General features: G+C 41.9%; 1 long non-coding RNA gene across 3 annotated transcripts in view; it reads left to right on the top strand.

Moving 5' to 3' along the window:
• Positions 1–17,449: 17,449 nt before the first annotated feature.
• Positions 17,450–20,320, top strand: part of LOC122220995 — a 128,191-nt gene continuing 125,320 nt past the window's right edge. For 2 of the 3 annotated variants that reach the window (XR_006203064.1, XR_006203065.1), the window contains exons 1-2: positions 17,450–17,833; positions 18,589–18,675. This is a non-coding gene — a long non-coding RNA (uncharacterized LOC122220995). Of the gene's footprint in view, positions 17,834–18,588; positions 18,676–20,101; positions 20,144–20,320 lie in introns of those variants that run through there. The other variant, XR_006203066.1, reaches the window with a different exon arrangement.

Here is a 20,320-nt window from a genome sequence, read left to right as displayed (position 1 = left end):
ACAGCATCTATTGCTGTTGTGGGTGGAACTTCTCCTTAAGAATTCTTGGCTAAAAAAACCGGGAATGTAAAGCACGTGTGTCAGAGGTGTTCGTGGCCACTCTGAACCTTTTGGGAACACCGCAATCCCTCAGCCCAGTGGTTCTCACCTGGCCTCACATTAGACTGCCTGGGGAGTGGTTAAAAAAAAAAAAAGACTGAGGCTTGGATCTCCTCACCAGACCAATTAAATGAAAATTTTTAGGAAAGAGGCCCATACATTCATATTAAAAAAAAAAAAAAAGCTCTCTACATGATTTAATGCCCCAGAGTTGAAGATCACTGCTGGCCCAAACTTCTCAATACTACTAATCACACTATAAAATCTCATATCCTTACATGTAGAGCAGCAACAAATAGAAGGGTGAATACAACATAAAGAGAGTATATATTTGCCTTGGAGGGCATTGATCTGGGAAATAGGTCTTTCATTAATATGACCTGGAAAAGAGACCTCATTGTCTTTTCAACCATTAAAACCCCATAGGAGGGGAGATGATGGGTTCTGGGAATGGCATGTTAAGATGTGTCATTTTAAATGCCGAGTTTTTAGGAAATGCTCTTCTTAGAGCACCTCCCTTGGGCCTGATGGTTTGGCAGCTTTACATCCAGCACTTAGCTGCCCAGCCCCCTGGGATCCTCCCTCTCTGATCTCAGAATGCTGAAGATGGCTATACTGGCAAAGGCAGCATTTACGTCTAGTTCCTACAGTGAGCTGCTTGACTGCCATCCCATATGGGTAAGGACCCTGCCAGGTAGGCACCCATATAGCGTGAGGGTTAACCGAGTGGGTGGCACCCGCAGAGGATCATGACAGTGTGTAGAACCAGAAGGACTCAAGAGATGTGTCGTGTCACTCCTCTCAGTGGGGAGGTTGAGGCCCCGAGAGGTGACAGGTTAGGCAGTGAATTACGGAGCAGCTGGGTGTGAATTACAGAGTGCTGATCCTCACATGGAGGTTAGGGCTTTTCCTCTCTTATATCAGTCTCTCTGTCTTCTCACCATTTTCTTGGCTTTCTCTCTCTATTCTTCCTTTTTTTTTTTTTTTTTTTTTTCCTAGCCCCGCTCTGACTCCATCTGTATTAGGATTTTCCAGGGAACGGAACCTATGGTATATGCATATATATAAAGAAGTTTATTATAAGGTATTCGGTCACATGGTATGGAGGCTGAGAAGACTCATGATCCTGCCATCTGCAAGCTGGAGGCACAGGAGAATTAAGGGTGTAGTTTGAAGCTCTGAGGGCTGGAGATTCCAGTCTGGGTCCAAAGACCTGAAAAGCAGGAGTGCTAAAGGCAGAGGAGATGATCCACTTCCAGCAGTCAGGCAGAGAGGAGTCAGCCTTTCTCTGCCGTTTGGTTCTACCTATGCCCTCAAAGGATTGGATGAGGCCCACCCACACTGGGGAGGGCAGTCTGCTTTATTCAGTCCACTAATTCACATGCTAATCTCTTTTTGAAACACCCTCACAGACCCAGAAATAATGTCTAACCAGATATCTGGACATCCCATGACCCAGTCAAGTTGACACATGAAATTAATCATCACATCATCTTCTCCTGTTTCCCTCATTTTTCTTTTTGATTTTGTTGTCTTAGGTCTTATATCTTTATTTTATTTTATTTTATTTTTATTATTTATGGATTTATTTTGAGAGAGAGAGAGAGCGAGAGAGAGAGAGAGCATGCGAGTGGGAGAGAGAAAATCCCAAGCAGCCTCTGAACTGGCATGGAGCTCACCGTGGGGCTCAAACTCAGGAACTTGTGAGATCATGACCTGAGCTGAAACCAAGAGTCAGACACTTACTGGACTGAGCCACCCAGGTACTTATGTCTTTAAGGTTTTGTTTGCCTTGTCCCAGCCACTCACGCTGGAAGACTGTTAATTCTTAGGCTCAAATGTGCAGTTTCCGTGAATAAAGTGACTGTTAAAGTTTTGGACCTGTAGTTCAAAAGTATAAAAAAATTAGTCAAAGATGGAAAAAATTAATAGGGGAACCAATAAAAAGGAAATGTAAAGTTAAATATTTTCTGTTCCTTCCCGGGGGCAGGTGCTGTAAGGTGGATGGGAAATGAGGCTGCTGTTCTCTCCTTCATAGAAGGGAAGAGATGATGTTGGACAACTGGAGTGTGGTGCGAAAACTCATTTGGAGAAAGCTTCTGTGGCATCTCAGCAGGAGAACATTTTTATCAACAGGATGGTGATTGCCTGCCTGGTTGGAATTTTTTATTTTCTGAATCATTCTGTTTGAAATCATGGGGATTTGGCCACAGGATATTTCCTTCCATTTGTAGGACATTTTGTATGAGGGGTAATACCTTCTCTCCAAACATTTTAGGACATAAAAATGTATTCAAGTGACAAGTATTTTTCCCTTAGACATTACCAAACGAATCCCTATAATATCAGAAAAAGGATAAAGTGTAGATCTAAATGTATTTTCATTCAATTTCTTTTCTGTTTTCTTAACCTTCTTGGAGTGAGTAGATTATCATAAAATTCTGTAAAGGGCCCAAATCTGTGTTGGGCCTTGGGGGAAAGTGACCCCTCTTAAAGTGCTTATTAACAAGCTATAGTGGACATTAAGTTACTTTTGGTGCTCCGCATCTATTCACCTCATGTTTAATCACCTATTCCCCATGCTCAGATCAGGTAGTTAAATGAAGCTGCCCTACTCCCATCTTCGGTGATGGAACAGAAGACGCAGGTCTAAGCCAATGTGCACACAGCATTCTCCTGCCTGTAATTGTTGGCTTGAGATTGGCATGTGACCCTATATAGCCAATGAGACTATTAAGAGGGAAACATACACTGTTTTTGCACTGAACCTGAAGCTACCCGGGGCTGTAACTGTAGCCAATCATATAGGAAAAGCCCATTTGAATGTAAACTAACCCAAGAGATGAAACCTGATAGGAAACAGAAAATGTTTGAATACACTCAGAGGAGATTTAGAGAACTGGACAGAGTTTGAGATAAATTAGTGAAGATAAATGTTTTAGGTAGAATAATGACCCCCACCCCAAATATGCTGAAGTCCTAACTTTTGATACCTGAGAATGCGAACTTATTCAGAAATAAGGTCTTTGCAGAGGTAATTAAGATGTAAGTTAAGGTGAGGTCATACAGGAGTAGGGCAGGCCCTTAATTTAAGAAGACTGATGTCCTGATAACAAGAGGAGAAAAGACGCAGACACATACAAAGTAAGAAGAATGCCAGATGGAGACACAGATATACACAGGGAAAAGGACAGGTGACCATCAGAGCAGAGATCTTCCTAGGACCTAGACGGGCAGAGAAGGATCATCCTCCTGTAGACTTCAGAGAGAGCATGGCCTTGCCGACACCTTGATTTCAGACTTCTAGCTTTTAGAACTGTGAAACAATACATTTCTGTTGTTTAAAGCCACATAGGTTGTGGTACTTTATTATAGCAGCCTGACAAGACTAATACAATGAAGAAAGCGTAGCATATGAAAAAAAGTTAACTTTATTTGTTAACTCCAAGGAAAATTAAAAACTTGTTAATGCGAGAAAGGGTAAATAGGGTGTACCGCATGACTTAGCTGTCAAGACTTTACTACTCATAGTGTTATAAATATTATTAACCTTACCCAAATTATTCTATACTGGGAACTATATATGTGTGGTGGAGTTGTGTGTGTGTGTGTGCATGAAATCATCTTCCATAGTGCAAGGTCAGTATAAGGTGCCTAAACTGGAATATTGAGAAGTAGCAACATAAAGAGGTTATTTAGAAATGTGGATGTACATAGCAAGTGATCCAGTTAACAGAGCTAAAAACAGAAGGAGAGCGTGGCTGGGACTGCCTTGTTTTTGGAATGAGACCTGTAGAATTATTTGATTCTACACTATGTGCATGAATAACCTTCATATAAAGAAAAACTACTTTAAAAAGGAAAAGAATTTTTGAACCTCTGAAGGAAATTACTTGTAGAACAAAGGAATGTGTTGCCTTTGGACACAAATAAGAAATAGAATACATTTATTTGGTGCGCTAGTTATCCACAGATCTGTATCTATTTCCTTGGCAGTCAGGGAAGGTCAGAGTTCTTCTATAAAGCCTTCACATGTCCCTTTATCCTGTATTCAAACACTGCTCTTTTTTTTTGTTTTATTATTATTATTTAAAAAAATGTTTTTTAAATATCTATTTTTTAATTCTAATTTTTAAAATGTCTGTTTATTTTTGAGAGAGAGAGACAGAGTGCAAGCGAGGGAGGAACAGAGAGAGAGGGAGACACAGAATCCGAAGCAGGCTCTAGGCTTCGAGCTGCCAGCACAGAGCCTGATGCGGGACTCGAACCCACGAACCATGAGATCATGACCTGAGCCGAAGTTGGACGCTTAACCGACTGAGCCACCCAGGTGCCCCTTAATGTTTATTTTTGAGAGAGAGAGAGAGAGAGAGAGAGAGAGCAAGCAGGGGAAGGGCAGAGAGAGAAGGAGACACAGAATCCAAGCAGGCTCCAGGCTCTGAGCTGTCAGCATAGAGCCCTACACGGGGCTTGAACTCATGAACTGCGAGATCATGACCCAAGCCGAAGTTGGATGCTAAACCAACTGAGCCACCCAGGCGCCCCTCAAATCCTGCTCTTATAAAAGAATGAGCACCTCTGTTACCCTAAGTATGTAATTATACTTTAAAACCACAAAGTTCATTTTAACAGGGGTCTTTCCTTAAAACTTAAGGAGGTTCTCAAGATGAATGGCATTTTTGTTTCCTTGGGGTGACAGTTACAGGGCATTTTCTTATCCCACTGGAATTCTAAGTCAGATAGATTCATTTCTGGTAAGTAGCTAAGAGCTGAATGTACCTGGCCTTTGACACTGACGTTAAGGCAGATGATCTCCCAGCCATTCCCTCCAGCCACTCAATCCTTCTGCAGCAATTAAGCTTCCAACCTGCACTGCCGCCTTTCACCATCAGAGGGCAGTGGGGCCGCGAGTGCCTGGGAAGGAGGGGGAAAGATATTTAGCACCTGGGGAGTGGGAGGAAGTGTCTCGCAGGGTGCGCACTTACAGCATCTCAGGAACTAGATATTGCATTGGTACAAACGGTGCGTTTTCTTCTAAATCTTGTGCCAATCCCAAAAGGCAGGAAGTTCGATCTTAATGGCGTTTGCCATGGCTATCTATTTCACTACGAGCCAGGAATTTATTAGGAAAACAAAGAGAATTGCAGAAATAAGTTTAGATTGGCATTTCCCCATTTTCCTACTTGTGGAATAGATTTGGTCCATGTTCTGGAAGAACATGGTGTCAGCTGGAATGGAGGTCTGCTTTCTTCCCTATTATTCTAAAATAGATGTGCTTCTCACATGCATGGATAGACCGTTTACCCCTGATTTGTATCTCAGGGACAAATCTGGCTTATTAGCACCGTTATTTGTAAACTGCTAACCTGGCTCCCTGTGCTGTTGTAATGCTATCTTGATGGGTTGCTGTGAAAATGTGAAGATGTCTGTCAGGCAGGAAAAATTATGTAAAAATGATGTGGGTATAGAAAATGGGATCGACAAAATGTAATAAACTCCTCCTGGGCTGAAGAGCAGAGCTGCATATGTAATGAAGTACTTTAGGATTACGTCACCTTTTATATAACATCTGGCAGTGACTTTTATTTCAGAGCTAATTTGAAGAAGCCAGGCGCTTTTCTTTTCCTTTCCCCAAGACTGCCTTTATCTGAAAAGAAGAAAGAAAGAACTGTTACATTTTGCATGCAAAGAAAGCCAGAGTGTCTAGATTACTCCCTTAAGGTAATGGAGAAAAGAAAAAGAAATTGAAAAAGGTCAGGTGAACACGGCAGAAGGAATGAAGAGGTTTGTGTGATTCTTAGTGAAATTGGACCAGTCTAAGCAACCAGACAGGTAATCTGGGTGGCTCTACCCTTCCCTCTTCTCTTCTCTGCTTCTGTAAGACCTGACCCAAGAATGCTTTAGAAAGAGTTTTTCTTTAAATATTTTGTCTGAAGTGAGAGATTGAGAAAATTGTTGAGATAATTTAGGAAAATCCTAAAATTTCTTCCTCTGGCTTGTGAGAAACAGCTTTCTCTCAAACCAACACCTTTCTCGTTGGTAATATTCAGACTTTCAGATCTATCAAAATAGGTTATTCAGATGGCCAAGTCACCACTCCAGTTTGTCTATATAGACCATGGTGAAGGAAAGGCCTTCAGTCACAATGAAAGGGACTTGACTCCTTGGAAGCCAGGAAGCAGGAGGGGAGAGACCCACCTGGGACCTCCCTTTTGCCCTCACACGGCTTCTCTGCTCATGGGCCCCTTTGCACAACCTGGACTTTGTAAACCATGTTTGCTAGCCTCATTGTCCTCCTTCGCCATGTTACTTCTAAATCTTCCGTTTTTGCCTCAACCCTGAAAATGCCCTTTTCTGAATTTCAAGGCCATGTCTACAATTCAGAAGAGGCAACGTGTTACTTTTGTACTTAGTGGGTTCCCCACAATGTGTTTGAAAGTTGGTTGGATGTTTGAAAGTCGAACAATAGATTTGCATGTTGTATGGAAGAATTTGTTCGTGGGGAGCTCAAGTGTATGATGAAATCTGTAATTATGGTTTCTGATGGTGCCACCTCCCTGAGGCCTTGGTAACCCTGTGGGTGGGTGAGAACAGGCACAGGGGCTGGAGTGGGTGGTGACCTGCCAGTCGTTGTGGGCCTGGGAAGTTGATCCAGAAATCTCTCTTTCATAGACTTAGCTTTCCTTCTCTCAGCCCAGCCTGAAAGGGCAAGGGCTCGAGTAAGAGGGTGTGGTTTTCACCCCATATCCAAGAATAAACATATGTGACCCCCATGAGGTGGTATACAGGGGGTTGGTGGACATGGGTTTGGTGGAGCACTGGAGTGGTTGGGGGGGCAAAGGACACCCTCCGGGATAGTGGCCCTATATGGACTGGCAAACTCCAAGTTCTGTGGCCCGCGATCTCTGGGGTCCTCAGTGGCAGGGGATGGTGATTCAACTTGGCCATGTAGACTTATCTCTAGCACTGTGGGGAGTAGGTGTTGGGAGTTGGAGATTCTTTTGTTTCAGCTTGGACCTGGCCCCTTTTCCCAGTAGCTATGGCTGCCTGGCGTGAGATCCTTCTGTCATAATTCGGAGGCAAATTAGGAAAGAGAATTCTGAGTATGAAAGGTTTGAAGCTGTCGGTGCTTAATAGTGATGGTGTGGTATACGGGGTATCTATTTCTGCATAACATACGAGCCCCAAACTTAGTGTCTTAAAATAACATTTGTTGTATTTCTTAATTTGTGGATCAGGAATTTGGGCAGTGCTTGGCTGGGCGATTCTTTTGCTCCATGTGGCATTGACTGGGTCACTTGGTGCTCTTCAGCTGGTGGCTGGTTTGGGCTGAAGGGACCAAGATGGCTTCACCCACAGCCTGATGTCCTGATAGGAGTGACTTTAGTTAGGTCCCTTTCCATCTCCATGTAGTCCTAGGGCATCTCATGTGCTAAGAGGGCACTCGGACTTTTACATAGTGCCTTGCTTAAGACTCTAAGAAGACAAGGAGGAAGGTGCTGCTTCTCGCAGAGACAGCACTTGGAATTGGCATGGCGCCAATTCTGCCATACTCCATTGGTCAAAGCAGTCACAGGGCAGCCCAGGATCGAGGAGAATGGAAACAGATCTCATTTTTCCAAGGAGAGGAGTGTCCAAGAATTTGTGGCTGTCTTTGATCCACCACATGTGCGTTGTAGAAAGGTACGCTGTGTAGAGGAGGAGCTGCAAAGAGGATATGAGGTGGAAAGATACTCGCTTGTGTTTGCTTCCCAACTAAGGACCACAGTTTTCCCAAGGGAAGTGGGTTTACCGAGACGACTAAGCTCACCTCTTCTGCTGTCACCTGAGGAAAACATACTTCTGTTAAACCAGGGCAGTATCGAAGATTCTGTCCCCCTTTGTGGTTTTGGTTCAAAATAAAACTCTCGTTAAAGTGCGTAGGAACGCTGATGGTAGGTGCACCGAGAAAATGTACGTGGATTATGTCTGAAGGGCACTTTATAGATGATATTGGCAACTTTCCAAAGGAAGATTGGGAACATTCCTCATCTTCTCCACTGTGTCACACAGTTGTGCCAATGACTAAACAAGCAATGGGTCATGCAGATTTTTTTTTTTTTTTAATGCAGAACAGAGGAGGGGAAAGGGAGAGAATTGTTTTTCAAGCTCTGATTTAACTATGTATCATTTCCTTTGTCTGCCAGTTCAATACAAGGTCCCAGAAAAAGTAAAAATGATGGCAATAGTATGTTTCTCTTTGTTATAGATGTGATATAATACTGGTGGTGTCATGGGGTCCCTCTTCAGACACTCATTTATTTTAACTAATTAGTTTTTGAAAACATAGTATGTGCACAGAGTACAAATTTTAAGGGAACAAAGGGCATAGAATGACAATCTCCCCCACGTTCCTATCTCTGAGTCTCCCATGTCCCTTCCTCAGAGGCAGTCACTCTTTTTCTGCAGATTCTTCCAGACAAATTCCATGCATATCCAAATCCCCCAAACGTGTGTAAGTAATTATAGAACATATAATGAAATAACCTGCCCCTCACAAACAGAAGCATGGTGTATACTGTTTTGTACATTGCTTTTTCATGTAACAGTAATTTGGTCTTTTACTATAATAGTAGATAGAGATTAAGTTCTTTTGTTTCATAAGAGCTACGTAATATTCTGTTCCATGAATGTATTATCATCTTTTTCTTTAAGCCAGTCTCCTGTTGATGGATATTTAGGTTGTTTCCAATCTTTTGCTGTTATAATCAATACTGCAGCGAGTAGGCTTGGGCACCCAGAAGTCCTTGTGCATATGTGAGACTATGTGTAGAAATGGAATTGCGGGGTTGAAGGGTATGAACAGTGCAATTTTGATATCTATTACCAAAAGATCCTCCACAGAATTTCCGTTAGTCTACATTCCTCCACCCAGCTTTCCTTTTGGATTTTGGGGATTGTCAGTGCCATTTGTTTTGAGGAAGTCAAAGGTGTAGAGGTGAAGAAATAAACTGTAAGATTGAACAAGGAAAGATCAACATTTGTGTTTTTTCAAAAAGTTCATTTATTTATTTTGAGAGAGAGAGAGAGAGAGAGAGAGATCACGAGTGGAGGAGGGGCAGAGAGAGAAAGAGAGAGAGAATCCCAAGCAGGCTCTGCACTGTCAGCACAGAGCCGGATGTGGGGCTTGAATTCACGAACTGTGACATCATGACCTGAGCTGAAACCAAGAGTCGTTCACTTAACCAATGGAACCATCCAGGCACCCCCCTCTTTGTGTTTTTTTTTTAATGTTTATTTATTTATTTTGAGAGAGAGAAAACAAGTGGGGGAGGAGCAGAGAGAGACAGAGACAGAGAATCTCAAGTAGGCTCCACGTTCAGCGTGGAGACCTATGCGGGGCTTGATCTCACGACTGTGAAATCATGACCCGAGCTGAAATCAAGAGTAGGAAGCTTAACAGACTGAGCCACCCAGGTGCCCTGACATTTGTGTTTTTATATCAGCCTCATTTTATGAGAATTCTAAGCAGCTTACCAAATATTTTGGCAAAATAGACTAAGTGTCAGGCAGTCCTCTCTGCTGGGAAGGCTGCCACATGGAGGAATGAGGAGATTGGACACAGAGTGATAAGAATCTGTTTCTAGTCTGACATTGCCAGGACTCACTGGGGGATCTTGAATAAGCCAATTATCCTTTCTTTGACCTTGGTTTTCTTATCTGTCAAATGAATATTTGGAGTAAATGATCTCAGAAGAATCCTTGGATCCAAAATTATTTGATTCTATGAAACTCCCTTCACTTTTTATAATAAAAAATTCTATACAGGAACAGCTAGATAATTTGGAAGACCCCATGCAAAGTGAAAATGTGGAGCTCCTTGTTCAAAAATTATTAAGAATGTCGAGATGGCCACAGTGGGGCATTAAGCCAAGTGTGTGAGCCCTTCTAAGCCTAGGGCTCCTGTGCAATTGCATAGATCATAAGCCCATGAAGCTGGTCCTGCTCCTGTAAAGATTCTTGCCTCCAAATTAATGGTTTATTTATGGGGCACCTGGGTAACTCAGTCAAGTGTTAGACTTCTGCTCCAGTCATTATCTCGTCGTTCACAAGTTCGAGCCCCGTGTCGGCTCTGTGTTGACAGCTCAGAGCCTGGAGCCTGCCTCGAATTCTATCTCCCTCTTTCTGCCCCTCCCCCAGTTGCTCTCTGTCTCTCTCTCTCTCAAAAATGAATAAACATTAAAAAAACCCTAAATTAATGGTTTATTTCTACTTAAGTATTTGGTGGTAGTTTAACATAGACATGTGCTTGAGACACTCACCATTCTTTTTTTTGTTTATTTTTATTTACTAAAAAATTTTTTTTCAACTTTTATTTATTTTTTGAGAGACAGAGAGAGACAGAGCATGAGTAGGGGAGGGGCAGAGAGAGAGAGGGAGACACAGAATCTGAAGCAGGCTCCAGGCTCTGAGCTGTCAGCACACAGCCTGATGCAGGGCTTGAATTCACAAACCAAGAGATCATGACTTGAGCTGAAGTCAGACACTCAACTGACTGAGCCACCCAGGGGCCCCTATTTTTATTTATTTTTGAGAGAGAGATTATAGAGCAAGCGGGGGAGGGGCAATGGGAGAGGGAGACAGAATCCCAAGTAGGCTCCATGCTGCCAGCACAGAGCTCAATGCGGTGCTTGAACTCACAAACCATGAGAACATGACCTGAGCTGAAATCGGGAGTCAGACGCCCAACCAACTGAGCCACCCAGGTGCCCCATTCTGCCATTCTTTTCTAAGGAAAACTACTTTTGTTCACAGCCCTTTGCTAAAGAACCTGCCCTAAGCAGTACCTTGTTGAGTGGGCATCTGATTGGATCAGAAGTAGACACCTTATCCCAAGGGCAGCCAGCTCATAGGCTGGTAGACAGCTAGTAGGAGGGCCTAACAGGAAAAGCTCTGGCCAGTGAGAGCTAGTAATTACATTGGTAAACAGACAATCTCTGGAGAAATATGGAGCTCAGTCAGCTGGATTGGGGCTTAGGAAATGGTGAGTGGGTCTGGACAGGTAGAGAAAGGAGAAGCCACACACTGTATAACTGTTAACTGTATAACCCTGTATAACTGATTATACCTCATTACCTCATGTAGCCTACGTGAAATTATGACTGTCCTTTGCAACCCAAAAAATATAATTAGCCCAGTGTTATCCTAGAGCATAGCTTCAGCCTATTAATGCTTAAGCCATCTCAGGAATGTGGATTAAGAACAATTAGAAGCAAGGAAATAAAAAAAAAAAAATTAGCTCCCAAACCCTGTTTTCTCCTTCATCGGCCAGCTACTGCATTGGAATCAGCTGGTGAGTAGCCTGTGTTGGCCAGGTGAGGGGTGATCTGAGCTGACTGAATGCTGCCTTCTGCCTTTTTCCTGCTTCAGTTATTCGCGTCATAGCCGACTTTCTTACATGTCCCTTGGAGTTTTTTTTTTTTTTAACTTCTCCTCCGTTATTCTTGACATCTTGTTCTACTTCCAGTGGAGTAGCCCTAGGAAAAATGTAGCTTTTCCTTTCTGTTGGCCTATGCTCATAGATCCCTGGAGTCGGCAGCAGGCCGAGGCAGGAGCCGCACTACTTGACTTCTCCAGACCTGTTGTAGTTTAGCCATGTTCAGGAAAGGATTCCAATGTAGTCATTTTCCCACCCCTAATTATAGAATGTCTATATAATCATTTGATGCTTTTCCCTCTCCTTCACAGCTCAACAGAGGCTGAGTTTGTTGGTCTTCCGATGAATAACCAACTAATTTGGTCAGGAATGTCGTATAACTTCTCACTGACAGTGATTTGCTTTCTAGGAGGCATTAAAATCTGTGGTGTGTGGGAGCATTATTTATAATAACACACAGGACACAGAGCGGCCTATTTATATGGGGCATGCATACAGCTGCCCTCTGCAAAATGGATCCCGATTCATAGAGCTCACTCCGTAGCCTGAGCGCGCAGGATGAACATGAGATAGGATGCGGGCAGCGTGTCTTCCTCACAGGTGCCTCTTGGAAGGGCACATTTTAGTTATGTTTGTGGGGTAGTCTAGAAAGACAAATCATCCAATTGGCATTAAACATGTAAAGAGGAACTTTGCTGTTTGCTTTTATGTGAATGCACTGTGTCCGGTTTCCCACCCTGACAAGGCTCAGGTGCAGGAGGTAACAAAGGTGAAAGGCCTGGAGTTCTGCGTTCGTCCTTGCCGGGGCTGCCGGCTGAACTTTGCCGAAACGCAGAGGCTATTTTGATGAGCACCTGAGGGTCAGTTCAGGGACTGGCTTGGGCCTGAGGGCTCTCTGGGGTGCTTACTATGGGAACATGCTAGCACCACGTGCAGGCATCAGTTTTGTGCATAAGAAAGGAATAAATGAATCTGGTAATATTTCCAGGTTCAGATTTTGCTGTGAATTCCAGAATCCTAAGCTTTTCCATGTCTCAGCCCTCTCCTCATAAACAGAGATGTTAATGCTGACCTTCCCCTTAGTGCCGAGACATAATGCCCGTATGTGTTATGGTACTACTTCTTGTTTACGTGAAATATACCTAGTTTTTGAAAATAATAAAGATTTAAATCAGATTTTCTTAGTAGAAGAAAAGAATATTTGGGAAAATCTGTCCGACTGAAAAGTAGCTTAGGAACACTTATCTGTATATATTTAAATTTATTAAGAGACCACCGTTTTAACAGAATAGTGGGTGGGGTGGACCGGTTGGGGGGGGGGTGTAGGTAAAATGTCCCTCAAGAGTCACGAACTCAATCTGGTAATTGGAGGTGAGAGGGAAAGAACTCTTACGGATTAGAACATGATTATCCTGAGGAAATCCAGAGGGGAAATGAATACTTAATTCCTGGGATGAAGAGGGATTAACAGCAGATTACCACAGTGATCTCCACTAGAAGCAATTTGGCCTACTTTATCTTCTCTATTTCCCATTTGGTTACATTTTCATAAACTTACATATTTCACAACCTACATGCTAAATTCTGAAAGCAATGTCATTTAACTTACAACCAAATATAGACCTATCATTGACCACTACCCATTTATACAGACACATGGTTTCCTCTGCAAATTTCTCAAAGAGGACAGAATAGATGGCCTAAATAGAACACAGGGTCAACATCTCCAGCTACTCTATGATGTTGTCTTGACTTTGTAGTTGGTGAGTGATGTGACTTCCCACCCCAACGATGAAAGGCTGGTGACAGCCACCCACAGGAACAAGGTTCTGGTGTGCACTAGGAGGGAGCATACAATTTGTGGATTAAATGAAATGTCAGTGAACAGTCGACATTAGACAAAATTGTGATACATTCCAGAGGCCAGAAAGAATGAAAGACTTGGGCAATTGGATGGAATGTTTCCCTAAAAATTCGCCCCATTCCCATTTGTCCTGGTTGCAAATTGGTCAAATAATCTGAGAATATAGAATAAAAAGTAAGTATACATTGTATACATTACATTGTATACATCCACATTTTCTTGTCATTTACCAATATGTCTTGGAGACTGTAAACAGATCAACTGCCTTCTTCAAAAATTTCTTTAATTATTATTATTATTTTTTGAGAGACGGAGAGACAGAATGTGAGTGGGGAGAGGCAGAGAGAGAGGGAGACACGGAATCTGAAGCCAGCTCCGTGTGCTGTCAGCACAGAGCCGGATGTTGGGCTGGGACCCATGAATGGTGAGATCATGACCTGAGCCGAAGTCAGACACTTAAATGACTGAGCCACCCAGGTGCCCCCACTGTCTTCTTTTAAACTGTAGTATGGGTCTCCTTTAGGTGGACATTTAGCTTTCTCTACTATAAATAATACTTCAGTGAATATCCTTATTTATGCTTCTTTGTGCACAGGTGCGAACGGTTCTCTAGGCTAGAGGCTTATGACTAGAATTTCTGGGCAGAACTGTATGGGTATTTACAATATTGACAGATACTGCCAAATTGTCTTTCTAAAAGGATACTGATTTTCATACCCACCATCAGTGTACGTGATAGTACCCATTTTTTTTCTGTATCCCCAACAACTCTGGATATCATCAATCTTGTTAATTTTTGCCAATATGGTGGATAAAGAAGAATGACTTAGTTATTCTAATTTGTTTTTCCTTGATTGGTAAAAGTTGAGCATTTTTTCTTGTACTAACTGACGATTTGCATTTGTTCTGTGAAGTGTCTATTTTTGTCCATTGTCCATTTTTTTCTATTGTGGCGTTTGTTATTTTGTTGCCTTAGGGTCACTCCTTACATATTTTCTGGATATACTTATATATACTTATTTTATTTATTTATTTTTTTTAAATATGAAATTTATTGTCAAATTGGTTTCCATATAACACCCAGTGCTCATCCCAACAGATGCCCTCCTCAGTACCCATTGCCCGCCCTCCCCTCCCTCCCACCCCCCATCAACCCTCAGTTTGTTCTCAGTTTTTAAGAGTCTCTTATGGTTTGGCTCCCTCCCTCTCTAAACTTTTTTTTTTCTTCCCCTCCCCCGTGGGTTCCTGTTAAGTTTCTCAGGATCCACATCAGAGTGAAAACATATGGTATCCGTCTTTCTCTGTATGACTTATTTCACTTAGCATAACCCTCTCCAGTTCCATCCACGTTGGTACAAAAGGCCATATTTCATTCTTTCTCACTGCCACGTAGTATTCCATTGTGTATATAAACCACAATTTCTTTATCCATTCATCAGTTGATGGACATTTAGGCTCTTTCCATAATTTGGCTCTTGTTGAGAGTGCTACTATAAACATTGGGGTACAAGTGCCCCTATGCGTCAGCACTCCTGTATCCCTTGGGTAAATTCCTAGCAGGGCTATTGCTGGGTCATAGGGTAGGTCTATTTTTAATTTTTTGAGGAACCTCCACACTGTTTTCCAGAGCGGCTGCACCAGTTTGCATTCCCACAAACAGTGCAAGAGGGTTCCCGTTTCTCCACATCCTCTCCAGCATCTATAGTCTCCTGATTTGTTCATTTTAGCCACTCCGCTGGTGTGAGGTGGTATCTGAATGTGGTTTGGATTTGTATTTCCCTGATGAGGAGCGATGTTGAGCATCTTTTCATGTGCCTGCTGGCCATCTGGATGTCTTCTTTAGAGAAGTGTCTATTCATGTTTTCTGCCCATTTCTTCACTGGATTATTTGTTTTTCGGGTGTGGAGTTTGGTGAGCTCTTTATAGATTTTGGATACTAGCCCTTTGTCCGATATGTCATTTGCAAATATCTTTTCCCATTCTGTTTGTTGCCTTTTAGTTTTGTTGATTGTTTCCTTTGCAGTGCAGAAGCTTTTTATTTTCATGAGGTCCCAATAGTTCATTTTTGCTTTTAATTCCCTTGCCTTTGGGGATGTGTCAAGTAAGAAATGGCTGCAGCTAAGGTCAGAGAGGTCTTTTCCTGCTTTCTCCTCTAGGGTTTTGATGGTTTCCTGTCTCACATTCGGGTCCTTTATCCATTTTGAGTTTGTTTTTGTGAATGGTGTAAGAAAGTGGTCTAGTTTCATCCTTCTGCATGTTGCTGTCCAGTTCTCCCAGCACCATTTGTTAAAGAGACTGTCTTTTTTCCATTGGATGTTCTTTCCTGCTTTGTCAAAGATGAGTTGGCCATACTTTTGTGGGTCTAATTCTGGGGTTTCTATTCCATTCCATTGGCCTATGTGTTTGTTTTTGTGCCAATACCACGCTGTCTTGATTACAGCTTTGTAGTAGAGGCTAAGGTCTGGGATTGTGATGCCTCCAGCTTTGGTCTTCTTCAAAATTACTTTGGCTCTTCAGGGTCTTTATACTTATTTTATATATTTTATAGATTTTGACATTTGTTTTTTTTCTTTACCCATGGTGCCTTATTTTGTTCAGAAGTTTATGTAGTAAAATCTGTCACTCCTTTCCTTTATGGCTTAATAATTTTGTACCTGTTTCAGGATTATAAAAATATTTTCCCTAATACCTTGTAGTTAAAAACATAATTTGGGCCTTTAATGAGTCTGATATATAGTTTTTTGGTAATATGTGAGGTAGGAAAAGTTTTCTTTCTTCCTGGAACAAATTCTCATTCTCATTACACCAACCTGAACTATTCCATATGTTTTCCCATGACACTTTGGATTTATGGATCTTTAGGAAGTCTGTAGAGAGAATCCCTGAAATTATATGTGGAATTTTGTGTGATGTGTTTAGGGATATTTTTTTCCTGTAGAGAGAGCCCTTCATTTTCATCAGATGCTCAAAAGGATGCATAGTCCAGCAAAAGTTAAGAAGCCCTGTGTTAGTTACATTCTTTTTTCCTTCCATTGGGAAGTTTCAGAGAGGTAGCCTTGTTTCCCTATCCCTTTCAAACTCTCACTTTCATTTCTTAAATTCTTCTCATGTAGTATCAGGAGGGTTTTCCAGTTCATTCATTCAACAACTATTAAGTGAGCACCTACTATATTAGGCATCATATCAGCTGCCCTCAGCTGGCTGATAGTCTAGCTAGGGAGGCAGACAAATAACTCTCAACACATTAGAGTATAGTATGATAGTGTTAGCATAGTGCTATGCACAGAGAGCTACAAAAGTTTATAAATGAAAGCAAGTCCTAGACTGTGTGTGTGTGTGCGTGCATGCGTGTGGGTAGTCATTTCAGAAAGATGATTCTGGCATCATTTTGGAGAATAAAGAGAAAACAAAGAGACCAGTTAGAGAGCCAAACTCTGGTTCCATGGTGGGAGAAATGGAAGAAGTGTGAGGGGTTGAGCTGGAGTTGTATTAGTAGAGAGAGAATGAGTGTCAAAAGTTCAGGCTGTACTAAGAAGGAAAAATAGACTGGAATTATTGGTTGAGCTATTGAATATGAGGGTCAGTAGGAAATTAGAAGTCAGGAATAATGGCGCGGTTTTTGGTTTGGGTGACTGGTTGGTTAAGGGAGTCGTTGCTGAACTAGGAGATTTAGGCTCAGTACCAGATTTAAAGAAGCTGAGTTCAATTTTGTACATTTACAGTAATGCACATTGATACAGAGGCAGAAAGGAATGTGATCACCCTAAGTGAGGGTATAGATGGAGTGAAGATCTGGGGAATGTCCGTGGTTTATGGGTTTGTGGAGAAAGGGGAAGGTTAGAAGGTCGAGAAATAGATATGAGAAAAATCAAGAGAAAATACCGTAGCAGACATGGGAGGAGAGAGTTTCAGAAAGGAGGAAATGGTCAACAGGGGAAATACTGCAGGGAAATCAACTGAGATAAAAATAGAAAAGGCCCACTGAGTAAACAATTGGGAGATCATTGGTGGCCTCCCTGAGAGCCCTTTGAAGGTTGTGGTGGGAGGAGATGCTAGTGGGAGAGAAAATGCTGTGGTGAGGGAAGGGGTTGGAAGACTGAATGCAGGGTGAGGTGGTGAAGGTAGTATGTAGGCAAGTCTGGCCGAAAGCTTTGCTGTGAGGGTTTGGTGGTAGCTGGAGAGGTATGTGGGAAAACCGCTCTTCACTTCTTATGTAGTGGAATTACGGGGTAAGGCCATTAATGAAGCTCCATTGAAGTTAACCCCCGAGCTAACGAATTTGGTTATATGGTAGGTATGTTTTATTCTTGAAGGATTTCAAAGCTGAACTTGATAAAGGCTTTCTTTGACTCATATTTAGGGTGTTAATACTGAACAGCTGAGATAGCTTGGTCACTGACTAATCAGGATAGAAGATACAACCTCTCAGAACAGATGCTGGCTGTGAGCAACAGGTAGGGCCCAGCTAATGAATAATAGTCCTGTTTCCTATTGCCAAGGACTATCTGGCTAGATGTGTGGATGTCTTTCTCAGAAATACCTTGATCAAAGGAACTGGTTTTCTAGATTGAATTAGTGGAACTTGTAGGGCCCTAAAAGGACCAGATCATAGAAGTTATAACTATTATTGAAAATATATGCAAACTCTTCTGCTAAATTTGATTGAAGGCCACATTTAAAAATACTTATTTATTTTTGAGAGAGAGAGACAGAGACAGAGACAGAATCTGAAGCAGGCTCCAGGCTCCGAGCTGTCAGCACAGAGCCTGATGCGGACCTTGAACTCACGAGCAGCAGGATCATGACCTGAGCTGAAGTCAGATGGTTAACTGACTAAGCCACCCAGGCTGAAGGCCACATTTGTAATAAGGAGCCTTGAGGGGGGGGGGGGGCAAAAAGGACAGAAAGCAAACAGAAACACCGAAAAGTTTTGTCTTTCTTCCCCTAAAAACCAAGATAAACGGTACGTGACCAGTTGGGGAGGAAGAACAAAATGAAGGTAACACATTCCAAGTAAGAATTATAAGGGCAAACAGACTTTAATTTCAAGTGGTATTTCATTTTGAGCTATAAGGTTAGGAACAGAATATATTTTTCTGTAGCAGAGCATGCATGATAGGGAAATTTTCTGGGTCCACTGATGTTTCCTAGGGAATTAAGGCGATACGAATTAGCACCCCTTTACGTGTGCTCTGTGTTTTTATGACAGGATGGGGGTGCAGGAGCAGAGGCCTACAGCTAAAAGTAGATGCACTTTATCATTCTAGCTCAAGACTCCTCCTCATTTTTTCCTTTGGTAAGTGTACAATCTTGCATTATGCCAGGAAATAATTTTTTCAAATAGGAACTGCAGCATATTTTTTTTCTTTTGACAAATGTCATACAGATAAACGTCTCAGCATAATTGGCCCTCTTTCACAGATTTTCATGTGGAATATTTATAGTGAAATGTAAGTCTGTCTGATATATAAACAAAGTTAATTGCAGCTATTATACTCTCCTTTACACTTCTCAGTGATTGCTTAGAATGTCATGTCTCGATACACTTTGAGGAAAATTGTAATTTAAAAGTTAGTTTTGAAAAGAAAGCAGAAAAAAATGAGAGTTTTGTGGGATGGATAAAGTGCTTAATGTTCTTTTGGTGGGTAGAATCAATAATGTTACCTTTCTTGAGTTAAAAGAAAGACAGACTATGTTTGTTTACTTGAATTCTTGTCTGTTGTCATTTTTTTCTTTTTCTTTTTCTTTTGGTTGAATTCTTCTCTTTTAGTTGTATGCTGGAGTTGACTGGAGAAAATACAGGCATACCTCAGAGATACTGTGGGTTGTGTTCCAGACCACCCCAATAAAGTAAATATCGCAATAACCTGAGTCACATGAATTTTTTGGTTTCCTAGTACATATAAAAGTTATGTTTACACTGTACTGTAGTCTATTAAGTGTGCAATAGTGTTAGGTTTAAAAAAAACAACAAACATTATTTAATTAAAGAATCTTCTTCTGAGGGGTGCCTGGGTGGCTAAGTTGGTTAAGCATTTACCTTTGGTTCAGGTCACAATCTCATTGTGACATTGAGCTCTGCATGCTGACGACACAAGGCCCGCTTGGAATTCTGTCTCCCTCTCTCTCTGCCCCTCCCACCCCCCCTGCACCCCCATACTCTCTCTCTCTCTCTCAAAATCAATAAACTTAAAACAATCCTCTCCCCCCCACATCTTCTGTAGCTTCTTCTCCTCTCTCAGCCTTTATATAATTGAAGAGAGTTAGGGCCTTCCTCTGGATTGAGCTTTGGCTAAAGAGACTGTTGTGGCTGGTTTGATCTTCTATCCAGACCACCAAAACTTTCTCCATATCAGCAATAAGGCTGTTTCGCTGTCTTTTTAAAATTTAATTTAATTTTTTATTTAAATTTTAGCTGACATACTGTACAATATTGATTTCAGGAGTAGAATTCAGTGATCCGTCTCTTACATACAACACTCAGGACTCATCACAACAAGTGCCCTTTTTTAAAAAAAAAACTTAAAAAATGTTTATTTATTTATTTTTGAGAGAGAGAGAGAGAGAGAGAGAGAGACAGAGACAGAGACAGAGAGCACAAGCAAGGTAGGGACACAGAGAGAGACACAAAACCTGAAGCAGGCTCCAGGCTCTGAGCTGTCAGTGCAGAGCCCAACGCAGAGCTCTAACCCACAAGCTGTAAGATCATGACCTGAGCAGAAATCGGATGCTTACCTGACTGAGCCACCCAGGCGCGCCAACAGGTACCCTTCTTAATACCCATCACCCATCTGGCCCAACTCCTACCCACCTCCCTCTGTTAACTCAGTTTGTTCTCCATCATTAAGAGTCTCTTGTGGTTTGTTTCCCTCTCTTCTCTTCCCCTGCCCCTTCACATATGTTCATCTGTTTTGTTTCTTAAATTCCACATATGAGTGAAA

Source organism: Panthera leo, chromosome A1 (assembly GCF_018350215.1).
Source record: "Panthera leo isolate Ple1 chromosome A1, P.leo_Ple1_pat1.1, whole genome shotgun sequence".
Taxonomy (NCBI): Eukaryota; Metazoa; Chordata; class Mammalia; order Carnivora; family Felidae; genus Panthera; species Panthera leo.
The sequence above is the reverse complement of the archived record's forward strand: the minus strand, read 5'-3'. Positions and strand labels throughout refer to the sequence as shown.